Here is a 14835-nt window from a genome sequence, read left to right as displayed (position 1 = left end):
AGTTTTTGTGAACTAAAAATCAAGAAGGAGGGATACTGTTTGTGTGCGATTTAGACAGCCCAGTGCGTGCTCCAACACAGGGGAACCATTCTGTTGGGGATACCTACCCTGGCACAACACTTGTGTGTCCCAGACTACTGTTTAGATCAGGTATGGGCAACTCCAGACCTCAAGGGCCGGTGTCCTGCAGGTTTTAGATATCAGACATTAGAATGGATGAAACGTAACAACTATGTACAAGATAGATATATTTATCTATTTATTTGTATATCTTTAAATATATTATTATATAGTGACAACAAGATTGGATCATAACGAGGAATCCTGGAACCAGACAAACCATGTTCAGGGACTAATCTGTCTAAGGCAGACGTGGTTGTAGTGGAAACCATTTACAACTTTCTGATCATTAACATCTTTGTAGAATGAGGTAGGATCAGGGTTGGACCAGTAATCTGGCATACTGGGTGTTTTCCTGGTCGGCCTAACGCACTTTTGAGCCACTGGGTCGCCTAATCAAATCTCTTAACGCCACTGGCCCCTCCCCTGCCTTTGCTGTGCGCTCTCTCAGTTTGTAGAAAAACTTTATTGTGGAAGAAGGAGTGAAAAGGTGGAGCCGGAAAGCTAAAAGAAAACAATAAAAAGAAACTAATAATGAGTCAAGTTAACCAACATAACTGCCGGGCTGCAGCACTGTGAACGGTAACAAAAGCAACAACTAGTAACCAGGCCTCACAGTCACTGCTGCTAGCACCAGCTGTGGGGAAGTGAGGAAGAGACAGAGGAATGTGGAATTCACATAGTAAAAAAATCGATGGAGAGACCCAATTAGTAGTGCTGTGTGATACCTATGCTTTTATCTTATAAAGTCATGTAGAGGAGAGTAGTTTGTCATAATACAACACAGAGAGACAATCATCAACCATCACTGCATGTTGTTAGCAAGAACCCACAGAGAACCCACAGAGGAAAACATGCAAACTCCACACATTAAAAACATAGACTGTGGATCCAGAGAGAAAAAAAAGAGAGAAAGACGGTTTCTTTGTAAAGAAAAAAAAAACAAGCTGTGATTTGAGCTGTGTGTTTGTTTCAAGTTGACCAGCAGCTGACTCCACCCAAAGGAAGTGACCTCACACCTGTTTTATTCATTGAAACAGGATGATGAAAAGCTGTGAGCGAGCGTTTTGAGATGTAAACACTCACTCAAGAAGAAAAAAACTGGATCAGACTAAAAGTTAGCCAGTTATTTTCACTTATTTAACCGGATGGCACATTTCAATAAAATCAATATGAAACAGTAGAAGATGGAAACCGACACACAAGAAAAGCCAGAGAAACAAAGACAAATCCAAACAATCCATCATACTGAGTCAATACTGAGGACTGTTCCTTTATTACGACCACTGAAGGCCACGCCCTTCAGGTCATGTGATCATGTGGTTCGTAGGAACGCTCCTCTTCCTCAGAGGATCCACCTGTGCTTCCTCTCCTCTCTCCTCCACCTGTTACAGTGAGGGAACCTCCTCCATGATGGAGGAGCTGCTGGAACCAGACCGTCAGACTGCTGAACACGTCATAGACACCTCAGCTTCACTACTGGAACTTCAACATTATGCACTCCATACTGTACAGTAATGCCACTGTTTTGCACATGTCTCAACTCTGTATATTTTTATATATTTTATTTATTGTTTACTCTATTTAATTTGTAAAATATGTGTACACACACACACACACACACACACACACACACACACACACGTAGAAAAATATTTAGTATGCACGTCCAGAAATGCATATACTATTATATATTGTACATATATTTATTAGTTTCAGATGTAGCCATTCTTGTATTTTGCTTGTTTTATATGTTATTGTATTTTGCACACCTCTGCTGCTTGTGAAGCTCGCACACAAGAATTTCACTCACATGTGCTGTACCAATGTACCTGCACATGTGATGTGACAATAAAAGTGATTTGATTTGATTTGAAAGTGCTGAGAGTTTCCTCCAGAGTGAGACCTCTGTGAGTCACATCTGTTGTTAATGTTCAGATGTGACTTAACGCTTATCAGCCCTGCACTCTTATCTGCAGCAACGCCCTGGCACATTGAGCTACTTTAGCACATAGTTAGCCTCCCCCATGGTAGAAACTCTCAAGCTTTCACCTGAAAGCCCGCAGTCTGTTAGTCCTGACCCTCTCAGACATCGTTCACACTCTCACAGGTAAAGTCAACGTCATGAGGTCGCTGTTTTCCGGGAATGAGTGAATTTGTGGCGCTGTGCTGTGACTGAGTGCAGATTAAACAGTTAAACTGAGCTCAGAGTTTCTTACCGCTCAGGAGGAGAAACAGCAGCATCTTCATCCTCCTTTAAAAACCACAGCAGCCACAAAGTCCGGTAACCCTGGATAAAGCAGAGCTCCCACACACGCCTCACTGTGGCTCCTGTAACTTTGTGTTTTGTATGTGAGGGAAACGCCCCGCCTTCCTCCAGCTGTAAGTACTGACAGCTGCTGCATTCAATACACCTCGGATTTACGGACTACATTCTAGAAAACGGGACAAACAGGATTTGTTTTGCTTCTCAGCACGTAGAACCATTCAAACACCACAGCATAAGAACACTTTTACTTTTATTTGTTTGTGCTTAACAGCTGTGCTTAACATGCTGTGTGTGCTCAGTGAGTCACACATATACAGCAGAGGCAGGCCTGATTCAGAGATTTACAGTTTAACTGCTCCTTACATTCACTGCTGCCGTCTTGGATTGTTAAGTAGGTCTTGGTGGGGCTGCTCTTACTTTCCTAATAGGAAATCCGAGTTTATGAGGAAGTTTCAGATTCAAATTCTTACTGGGGACTCTGAAATCCCGAATTCCTGCTGAACTCACCATTAGTTTTTAGTTTCAGTTTCGGCTGCTTGTCTCTGAAGCCCTGGGCCGTACACCTGGGCCCTGTTTCAGGAAGCCGGTTTAGTGGAAAAACTGAGTAAGTATACCCTGAGTTAACGAAAACTCTGGGTTTTCGGTTTCACAAAGCGAGTTTAGATTGATCCTGAGTGAGTCACTATGACGACACACGCCGTGAAGCTAACCTGCCCCCTAGCAGGTTTACTACAACTAACCCTGACTGTCCCCGCCTCTTTGTCGGAAACCTGACAGTAGGAAGTGTCAGACATGGCGTGCCCCTTCCTTGAAGAGCCAGTAGATGTTGAAGCCCAAATTCTCCGCAGAGCTCTCCGCCGGGAGAGAGTGATCAGAGCGCGTTTGGACATTTTATCATTTCCTGATGATTTTCTGTGTGAACGTTACCGTTTCTCAGCACAATCTATAATTTATTTGAATAACATCCTCAGGCCATATATTGCTCATGTGACACATCGCGGACATCCTCTCAGTTCATTACATATTATTTGTATTGCACTTCGGTTTTTTGCAAACGGGAGCTTTCTGTATAATATTGGTGATGCTGAGCACGTTTCCAAGGCTACCGTCTGTCGGGCAGTCAGGAATGTTACAGTTGCACTGAAACGTCTCCTGTACTCGTCTGTGGTGTTCCCCGGTCATAGACCCACAAGATTTATCAAAGAGGGATGCCACAAAATTGCAGGTAGCAGGATGAACAAAACTTAATTTATGATGTGGTGATATTTGAACTACTACTTAAATTTTACATTTATTTTCACGGTTCCTAGGCGTGATTGGCTGTACAGATGGCACTCACATTCCAATCATTGCTCCTTCAGTAAATGAAGGAGACTATGTGAACAGGAAGTCTTTCCACAGCATTAATGTACAGGTACATAGTTCCCTGTAGCATTTCAAACTAACAAATTATTTCATTATAGTAATGGATGCTAATTTGTGTTCTCTGCACTGTGAAGATCATATGTGATGCTGCCAACATTATCACAAATGTGGAAGCCAAGTGGCCAGGCTCTGTTCATGACTCACAAATTTTTTGTGAATGTACACTGAGCACAAAATTTGGACATGGTGAGTTGAAAATACTTTAAAATATATAAAGACTAATTGCTACAGGGACATTTGAACTGAAGTGTATCCTTCTGTCTTAGGAGAGTTCACTGGCTACTTGCTTGGTGATAGGGGGTATCCATGTTTACCCTATTTGCTTACCCCTTACCCTGACCCTGAACCGGGCCCACAGCAACGATATAATCTGGCTAATTGCAGGACAAGAGCCAGAGTTGAAATGACTATCGGAATGCTTAAGGCCCGGTTCCAGTGCCTTCAAAGACTCAGGGTCACCCCAGAAAGGGCATGTGACATTATTGTGGCATGTGTGATTCTTCACAACATTGCCACAATTAGAGGAGAACACTGTCCTTCTGAACCAAACATCAGCAGTGATCCAAACCATGAACATCCTGACCCTCCCACGGACATACAAGATGGAAGCGCAGTCAGAGACACCATATGTCACAATCATTTCTTTTGACCCATCACCTCAACATGTTGAAAGAAGAATAAACAGATTTTTTGTTCAACTGGCTTTATTGGTCGCCTGTGTTTCCTGTACACAAAGTATTAATAAGTATATTATTATGTTGTTCAAACACTGAAATAATTCGTCCATCTCTGACCACTTCACCCACCCTTAACTGATGTTCCAGCAGTAAAATCTCAATCTTGGTCTTTTGGATCTGCTGCTTGAAGTGTTCCAAATCCAAGTCGCATTTTTTTATTTTCTTGATCAAATAGGTTTTGTACAGGGAGCTATTGAAACACAGTAAATAGCATTGACATTCATAGTACATGCCGACTTAGGTTGGTTGTAAATCAGTGCTGAACATCTTACTGAGGAAAGGTTTGTTGGAGAAGTGGCTGGACCCTCTTCCACTTCATTTCATCACTCTGTTAGAGACATAGAAAGTCCATGGTTTTATTATAGTACCACATTTTATTCAATTGTTATATTTTCCATTGTAAGATGTAAACCTCATAAAGTGTCTCTGTTGCTTCCTCCTCTGTAACAGCTGTCAATGTTTCTTCATTATTTTCCTGTAGTAAAGAAATAAACAACATTGCTGTTCTACTGTAAACTCATATAATCTGTGGAGTATTACTCACAACTGCATGTTGGTCTGGCTCAACAGGAGGCTGCACCAGATGCAGTACACCATCACCATCAACTGATAGAATATGAGGTTTATACAGGTCACTTATAACTTACAAGGGACAAATGGCAATTAACAAACATATACCAATCACCTTACACTTCATTGTCATTATGCTCTCAGAGACAACCAAGACTGAGGGAAGGCAAAATCAGTAGGAAAATAACTTCACTACAAAATAATTCATTATGGTAAAGAGTTTATCAAATGAATGAGTAGCACTGCAAAGGTGACTGTGAAGAAAGGATGTATGCACATCATGTATTATTTTGAATTTACCCCCTATGTAGGCACTTGTGTCTTGCGGGGTTATTGACTCAGAGGATGTCCCCGCAGAGATGCCTTCGGCCACAGGGCGCCCACTGTTTTGGCTGAGGGCCAACTGCTCAGCCTCTGTGAGTGGTGGTGGTGGAGGACCCCCACCTGTTTTTCGGGCCTCCGCTTTTTTTCTGTTGGCTATAACGGGTCACATTTGAGCATACAGAGTAAGCAAATATGTACTTGTAATGTGCTCAGATAATTTCAATAAGTGCTTACAGAAAGAAAATTAATGTAGCCTCTAACTGCAATTGATTTACATGGGACAAACAGACCAAGCACTATGGCTCATAATACAATTACACCTTACCTGTTTGGACTATATTTTTATATTTCATTTTTACTTGCTGCCAGGCACGTTTGGGGCCTGTTGGGTTGCACCTGCGCTCACATCACATCACAAAATAAAATGTATAAAATAACAAATAAAATAAAATAAATAACGTGTTAAATGGGTGGAAATCCCTCGATCAATGTTTAAATTAACACTCACGCATTGACTCTGTCGGCTTTGTTTTGCTATGCATGCTCCCTTTCTTTTGCAGCTGAGGCTGTGTTACTTTTTTTCCGCGGAATTTGCATGTTATCGGCATATGCTGCCATCAGAATTTCGGCCTCAAGCGCTGTAAAATACATTGACCGCGCCTTCTTTCCCTCCGTCTCCATGGTGACTCGCTTAATCTGTGCTCCACTAATCAGGGCTTTATGTATCCTCGTGCGCGCGCTTAACTTGGGGTTAAAGCAACTCCGCGTTGATTGAACTAATTGTTATCAGCCTTTCTGAAACCGAATATTCCGAGTTGGACAGTTCGGGGTTACTCAACCCTGAGTATCGTTTTTCACTCTGAGTTTTCTAAACCGGCTTCCTGAAATAGGGCCCCTGGTTTCTCAATTCTCAAATACTAGAGTCCGGACTCGCGTTCTCGCCAGTCCGGACTTCGTAAGTTTACATGTGTTACGAGTTCAAATTGGGGATGGACACAAGAGGAAAAACCACAATAACAACACTGGTCTGGCCGGGTTGAGTCAAACGATGATTTTAATGCACACACGCGTGGGAGATGGACACTGTATGCAGACAGCCTCAGATCTCAAAATGGTGGAGCATTGCTCAAACTCTTATAGCCTCTGGTGCCTCCACCTTATCATAAAAAGCCTAAACACACTCAAAAGCCTAAACACTCACATGCTTTTCTCTCACACGGCGCCTAAGCTACGACCTTGGCTCCCTGTTTATCTGCTCCTGCTGAGATGGGGCAGAAAACTCCAGCATGTTCTCTTCTAATCAGACAAATAAGACAATAACTCTCTGCGAACAGTATTTCTTATAACTCAGCAGTATAATGCATCATAAAACAATGTCATTCATTCACAACAAGTCAGCAGTTTAATGTAATGCAAATCAGTTTAACTAATGCAATAGTTATCAGCTTCTTCTAATTCAGGAGAATAATGCAAACTAAAACTACATAATAATTCACAATCTTTAATTAGGGGTATAACATGGCATTAAATAATATTATAATCTAACAATTCCCCCTGATGAGCTCATTAGAATAATGAGCTCACCTACACCCTATAATCCAGTGTGGCCGGGTTCATCTCTTCTCACTCCTGAGGTCCTTTGTCCCCCTGAGGGGCGAACCATATGTGGGATGACCTCTGTGTTTGCGCAATTCAGATGCAAGAAAAACTATGATTCCAACAGTAGCAGGTCCAGATGACACTCCCCTTGTCTCCCACAGCTTTATTTGGTGCTACCTTATACCCTTCAGACGCACTCAGACTAAAACCTCTGTCAAAGAGCTTTTAGCCTTTATTTTATTGCTGCAGCTACCAGTGTCGTCCAGTTGGGTGATCCTCTGCTCTTCTTTCTTCAACCTTAGGGGTTAGACAACCCTTCAGTCGTGGCACAGATCAGGGGATTATTCTGCCCCGATTTCAAACAACGATCTGTGTATCCTCCAGAAAAAGGAACAGGAAGGTGTCCCCCTTTTTTGCCCAAAAGCCTCTCGAACTTCGTTGGTCTGGTGTTCCCGGATTTCCGCCAACCCCTTCATGGTTATTGCTGTGTTTATGGGATCCATCCTTTTGTGGTGACTAGCTGGAGCCCAAACACGATGACCCTTGGACCCAGTTGATGTCTCGGCAGTCACTGTGTCTGTCTCTGCTGCGAAGGATCCTCGCATATCTGTGACCTCGTCTGGTGTCTGTTCCTTTCTCTGTAAGAGACAGAAAACCAAAACACCTCTCTTCCTAACCCTAATAATCTAATGTTGTTATCTATTGACCTTCTAGTGATTCAGAATTGGTCTAAAACATTCAGAATGTCCCAGGGACTTATTCTAATCATATCCTATGTGTGTGTAAGCGTGTTTGCATTTAGCCCTCTGCACTCAAAGTCAATACCTGCAATATATCAGTCCGGACAATCACGCCGAACGAAGCTTATGACCTTCAAAAGACCAGGTGCCAACTCGTTATAAGCACATTTGCAAGGTGTGTCTGAAAATTATTGAAACCCCTCTTTTTAACAAAAGACAAAGAAATTAACAAATCTTCTAAACGCTATCCAGTTCATTTCAATGAGTAATGATTAAACATGAAAGTGATAGTTTATGCTTTTTCACTGATTCTCTAAAAGGTCCGTCTTCTCGGACCGCTATTAGCTTAAGCTTTACCATTCCTAGGGTATTAAAGACACAAATGAAGTTATAAAATGTTCAAATAATCCTTGTTTGATGTTAAAGCTCAACTTTCCCCCCCTTTTTTGACACATTCCAATGTGTCAAATCAACGGAGCTAGAACATTCAAAAAAGTTAGGCAGCTACAAAGTTTCCCAGACTCTTAAGGTGATCTGCGTGTAATGTTCTGACTCAGGTATTTAATATTTTAATAAATGTCATTTAATCAACTACCACTACTTAAGCTTAGCAAAAGACATAATTGAATAAAAGATCACAAAGAATAATATGATATCAGTGGTGTGTAAGCGCGTGCGGCCTTCTTTGCTCCAAGTCACTCAAATCCATAGATCAGCCAAACATCGCGCTGACTGTAGCTTTTAACCCTTATTAGCTTGAGCACAACTCTATAATGAGCAACAAACTGCAATATGTATAAAGATAATCATAGTTACACCTGCAAAGAAAGATTATATGATTATCCTAACACCTGTAAATAAAAGATCAACCTGAGGTTATAGCAATCACTGGAACGCAAATGTTAGTATAATATCAAAAACTTCAATTAGATGATGATCAATGCAATGCTTAGTACTTGATTCTGATACAATAATAATGCCGATGTGAAAATAACAGTAAAACACCCCCTTTTTTCCCGTTTAATTTGACACATAAACGTTTATAGATGGCTCTCTTAAATTTGACCTTCCCCTGGTTTCTCCCTCCCTGACCACAGCAGGGGAAACTCTGTTTAGATTCAGCCATGAATGCAGCTCACCTGATTCATCACTGAGCTCCACCATCACTGGCGTCTGACAGGGTGGCGCTGCATATTCTTCCTTTAATGGGTCTATTTTCAATCTGTTAATTAGATTACTTAAACATGAAGCAGACTACGTCCACCACAAGTCAATACCGCTGTAGATGTGGCCAATCATCAATCTATTACCAATTAATAACAACAGATAGCTTTTATTTTATGTATGCTCTTAATCAACCACTCACCCAGAGGATCTTCAATCCCAGGAAATTCCTTCTCCTCTTAAATGAGTCTGTCCTCCTTCCATGCCCTGGTAACTGGTCCATCCAGAGCCATCTGATCTCAAAATATGCATACAACAAGCCAAACCACACCTTGGTCACACCAACCCTTTTCCGCCCTGAAGATGTCCAATGCCATCTTAGTCTGGACTGTCAAAGGTGACTTTAACGCTGACTGTTCTGACAATCCATTTTATAACGTTTCCTGGTCAGATTTGCCAATCTCTGCACCAGGGTTTTAAACGTTTCGCCATTTCCATTAGTTGTTTTTTTTTTATTTAGTTTCGACTCCAGATTTTCAATTTTTACCAGTTGTAATTAGTTTTTACCAATTCTTTGCTAGTTTAGTCTAGTTTTTATTTTCTGAAAATCCTTAGTTTTCAGCTTAGTTTAGATTAGTGCCATTTATAGTTTTAGTTTTGTTTTGCAAAAATTAAGTGTCACCAAATCCCAGCTCCATTATATCAATCATGCTCTTCTGCTTATCCTTGGGTATTAAGATTATTAGCTCTTGCTACACCAGGCGTTCCTAATTTTGGTTCAAGTGAATTAATAGACCTTTTGAAGGCGATTGTTTCACACATTTATTTAGATGTCCCAGTCCTGTTGTCTCGGGATGCATCACGCTGCCTTATCTGGGGTTAGCTGTTCTCTGGGGATGCGGGTTGAGTGGGGGAGCTCTTCAAGGAGGGGGAGTGTACTCCCCCTGATGAGCTCTTCAAGTGCACTTTAAGGTTTGTGGGATTTTTTTAGTTTTATAAATATCCCTCATAACCCCCTGATGACCCAGTAATTCATTTTTGCGCACTGCAGTACACATTTAGTTTTTGCTTGTAGCTCTCATACTCTACTTGCCACTCCTCTAAGTCCTGATGTTTCTTAGAGAGGACAACAGTACCTTTAACCTTATATCACATGCGTGGGGGTATGGCCTTGCCAATTGTTTTTTGTTTTTTTTTTCCCCCACCTTTTCAAAATGGCTGGCGTGCCCACCAGCACATTTTTGGAAGAAAAAAAGGTAAGCTTGATATTTACATTTAAAATGTTTTGTTAAACTCAGATTTTTATTTTATTCAAAAATAAACATCTAGTAAACAATTTGAGGGGTCTTTAAGAATTAGGCTTATTGAGTTTCACAGAGAACATGACTAATTTATTAATGTGTATTCTAGTGCACGTCGGGACTTTGTACTTATATTTATTTCACTTTTTCCTAATAGACAACTCTTTAACAAAGGCAGAGAGAATTCTTCACAAAATAACTGAGCGAGATTCAAGCATAGTTTTTTTTTTTTTTTGAAAATAATGAGAGTCATGTGAGCCAAATAGGAGAGGGTGAGACCCCAGTAAGAACTACACAAAGATTATCGAGATGCAGTGGCAGGTGTAATAGAGAAAAATGGAATTTTTGATTTTAAGTTAAAAATAGAATCTGGGTGAAATGCAGAAATGTTTTCCACTAAAGTAAAAATAAGAGTCGCAATTATAGATGAATCCATGGCCCCTAATTGTTTCTACAAGATCACGTCGTTGCTGAAAGTTATCAGTGATCTCAATATGCGAAAAGGATTCACCGTATCTGGAGTTCAAGCTCCTCTTGACTGAGAAACCTGGGACAAACGTGGACATGACCTGAATAATATCAGTAATGAAGAGTTCTCTCCAAAACTCAAGAAAAAGCTTGCCTGAAATGGTTAACAGTCCAAGGCATTTCAATTATAGAGTGGTTGGGTGTAACAATGAAACAGATGTGAGATGAGGGATAAAGGATAAAGGATAAAATGCAGTTTCAAAGCAAATCAATTCATTTTCAAAATATAAAATTCAATTTCAATTTAGTGATGATCATTTTCAAACCATAAATTCAATTTCAAATTAGACTAATTCAAATTCAGTTTTCAAAAGCATTTATTCAAGTTGCAATTCAGATTCAATCTGAGCAATTCAAATGCAAATTGAACTTATTCAAATTCAGTTTCTGATGGCACAGATTTCTGCCCATACACAGTGCCCAGCTGGATCGGAGCAGTGTCTTTCTGCCACTTTGACCGTGTCTGCAGTGTAGGCAGGTAGTGGCGTATGAACTGTGTCCAGAAGCGATCGGATAACACCTGAAAGGTCCTCCATGATCGTCGTCCAATGAGCTCTGAGTCGTGGTATATCACTTGGGGTAGGGAAGGGTCTAGCCGCCCCATCAGCAACAAATTTGGGGTAATGGGGTCTGGGTCAGCCACGTCTGATGACACGTACCCCAAAGGTTTCGAGTTGAGTATTCCCTCGATCTCGATCAACACTGTTTGGAGTATTTCCTCTTTTACAGCCTGCGAGCCCAATGTGGAGGCCAGAGCTGCCTTTATGGACCTGATCTCTCGCTCCCAGGATCCTCCAAAGTGGGGAGAACTGGGAGGGTTAAATCGAAACTTGATCTGCTGCTCTGCTAACTTGCTTTGTAAAGAGGGATGCAGGGCTTTGAAAGTTTCCTGGAGCTCCCGATCCCCACCTCGGAAATTTGTTCCCTGGTCACACAGTATCTCAGCTGGTTTCCCACGGCGAGAGACAAATCTTCTTAATGCCATTAGAAATGAGTCGGTGTTGATACTAGACAACACCTCAATATGAATGGCACGAGTTGTCAAGCACTTGAAGAGCAGGCCCCAGCGTTTTTCATTTCTCCGACCAACTTTCACCTGCATTGGCCCAAAGCAGTCGATGCCTGTTGAGAAGAAGGCTGGCTGATGTAATCGTAGGCGTGCAAGGGGAAGGTCAGCCATCTTTGGGTTGGCAGGTTGGGCTCTCCATTTTTGGCACTCAGGGCAGGAGCGCTGTTCACTTCTTACGGCTTCACGGCCGCGAAGAATCCAGTATTTCCTTCTCAACTCTGCAAACAATCTCTCTGCTCCTGGGTGTTTCAAATCACTGTCAGCCTGTCGGATGAGTAGTCTGGTGACTGGATGTTTAGGGTCCAATACTACTGGATGTATCACAGCAGCTTCCAAATCATGGCATCGTCTGAGACGACCACCTACTCTTATGAGTTGAAGCGACTTATCAAATTCCGGGTCTAGGCAAAACAGACGGCTGGATGAGAGAACTGGTTTCCCAGTGGTCAGGCACTGGATCTCATCAGGGAAACTGTCTTTCTGAGCAGCTCTCAGCAGAATAAGCTCAGCCTCCTTGTAGTTCTCTGATGTGAGATTGTCACCAGCCGCCCCGTGAAGGCACCTGGCTGTTTCTTCCAAAAGCTTGCTAAAACTGGTAAACTGCTATGCATCAGGCAGGGAGATAGAGTCAGTAGACACAGCTAAGCAAGTTATTGGTTTACGCTGCTCCTCAGCAAAGTCTGTACATGGTGTGGCTGGGTGCTCTGGCCACTGGTCTCGATGTAGCTGCAGAAACGGGGGCCCACATGCCCACCGGGACTGGACTGTGAGGTCTTGTAGCCTTTTACCCCTAGTTAGATCATCTGCCGGATTGTCATATGTTGTCACATAACGCCAAGACTGGCTGTCTGTCAGTTCCTGGATTTCAGCTATCCGAGTTCCGAGCTAGCAAGTTGAGCTCCAGTCAAGGCTGCACATAGTTCCAGACGTGGCATGGACATCTGCCGTTTAGGGGCCACCCTAGAGCGGGCAGTCAGGAAAGCAACTTCCACCTTTCCAGCAGCATCTTCCGTCCGTAGGTAGGCAACGCTTCCATATGCCTGTTGAGATGCATCGCAGAAGATGTGCAACTCACGCCTACTGTCAGATTTGTCCAGCTCTGGGCTTACATAACAACGTTGTAGACTAATGTCGTCCAGATGCTGTAGCTCACCCTCCCATTCGTTCCATGCCGAGAGCAGGTCACTTGGTAACAGGGGGTCATCCCACTCACGCTTTTTGTCCCACAGCTGCTGGACTAGTACCTTCGCCCTCGTTGTGAAGGGGACGAGAAACCCTAGTGGGTCATACTGACTCGCCAGAACCCGGTAGATGTTTCTCATGGTAGGAGGATTCCTCTCCAACTGCATGGACTTGTAGTGCAGAGTGTCAGAGCAGCACAACCAGCGCAAACCTAGAGCAGGTTCTTGAGGGTCCATATCAGTTTGATTCAGCCACTGTACGCTGCTCTCCGATCTTATTTCCTTTGGTAGATGGTTGATGAGATCTGGGGTGCTGCTGGCCCACTGTCTGAGCTCAAATCCTCCCTCCGATAATAGTGACCGTAGTTTGTCCACAACCTCTGTGGCCACATCTGGAGAAGAGAAGCTCTGTAACCAGTTGTCAACATAAAAATTCTTCTCAATGGAGTCACGCACGTCATCTCCCTGGTCACTGTGGTCATGGACGTGTCGCTGGAGTGCATAAATTGCACAGCACGGTGAGCATGTTGTCCCAAAGGGGAGCACCTGCCATTCATACACCTTGGGATGGGTGTCTCTTTGCAGATCGCGCCAGAGGAAACGTAGTAGTGGCCGGTCCTCAGGCAGTAGTCTCACCTGGTGGAACATCCCCTTGATATCACTGCTAACTGCGATGGAGCGTTCTCTGAAGCGTAGCAGCACACCAAGAAGAGAGGCCCCCAGGTTCGGGCCTGGTAAAAGCAGCTCGTTGAGGTTCTGATCCCTATAGGTGAATGAGCAATTAAACACCACACGGTTCTTTCCGTTGTGTGTCACCATGTGGTGGGGGATGAACCATGATTTCTCTGACATAGCCTGCTGCTATCAACTTTGCCATCTCCGCTTGATAAGCTTTAGCCTTCTCTGGGTCTCGACTGAGTCGCTTCTCCGTGCCACGTAGATTGGGGAGTACTGCTTCAGGTGGCACCCGGAGTGTAGGCATATCACTGACACGCAGAAGGGGAGTTGAACATCTGTTTACTCCCTCGACATTCAGTCTTGTCGTCTTTGCCTCCAAAAGCCTCATAGCTTGCTCTTCCCTCCGAGACTGTGTCACTAGTTTCTCACTTCGATATGGGAGAGTGTCGAGTTGCAAAAGCCTCTCTACTTGACTATGAAGCTCTGATTGAGGAGAGGCAGTTGAGAGGAAGAGGCACTGTTGCGGTTGAGCAGAGTGCTTAAGGGAGGGGATTGGTCCCTGTAGTACCCAACCAAGTCTAGTCCTGACTGCAGCTGGTCCTCCAGGTAAGCCTAGGCGCACAGGTTTGATGGGCGTTACTAGGTGAGGACAGTCAGAGCCGATCAGAAGGAGTGGCTGGGCATTTGTGAAGGGCTGCAAGGGAAGCCTTCTCTATTGTCTATATTTCTGTTGAAGTGCCTTCACAGGGTATGAATGTTCAGCCAAGCCTAGGTCATCTGCTGTGAAGGCTCTCTCAATGGTGAATGTTCTGGATGGTTGGCTGGCAGGGGAGACTTTGACTGTCACTGATGCGCCATGCAAGGTTCTCAATCCTTGTCTCACCGTACGTAGAGTAAGACTCTCTGCCGTTCCCTGTAACTGCAGTCTTTGAGTGGCCTCAGGGAGAAGGATCGTCCTCTCAGATCCATCATCCAATATGGCGAATGTCTCCAGGGTGTGCTCATCGTTCTGCAGCAGCACTTTGGTTATCTTCAGAAGTACTTGGCTACAGCCAGCACGCCGGTCTACATAAAGTACCTCAGTAGATGGTTTACTCCCCAGCTCAGCGACGTGTTCCATTGGTGGATTG

The sequence above is a fragment of the Diplotaxodon limnothrissa genome, linkage group LG3 (assembly GCF_057381915.1).
Source record: "Diplotaxodon limnothrissa isolate DT_005_m linkage group LG3, D_limnothrissa_male_GT1.1, whole genome shotgun sequence".
In the NCBI taxonomy this organism is placed as follows: domain Eukaryota; kingdom Metazoa; phylum Chordata; class Actinopteri; order Cichliformes; family Cichlidae; genus Diplotaxodon; species Diplotaxodon limnothrissa.
The sequence above is the reverse complement of the archived record's forward strand: the minus strand, read 5'-3'. Positions refer to the sequence as shown.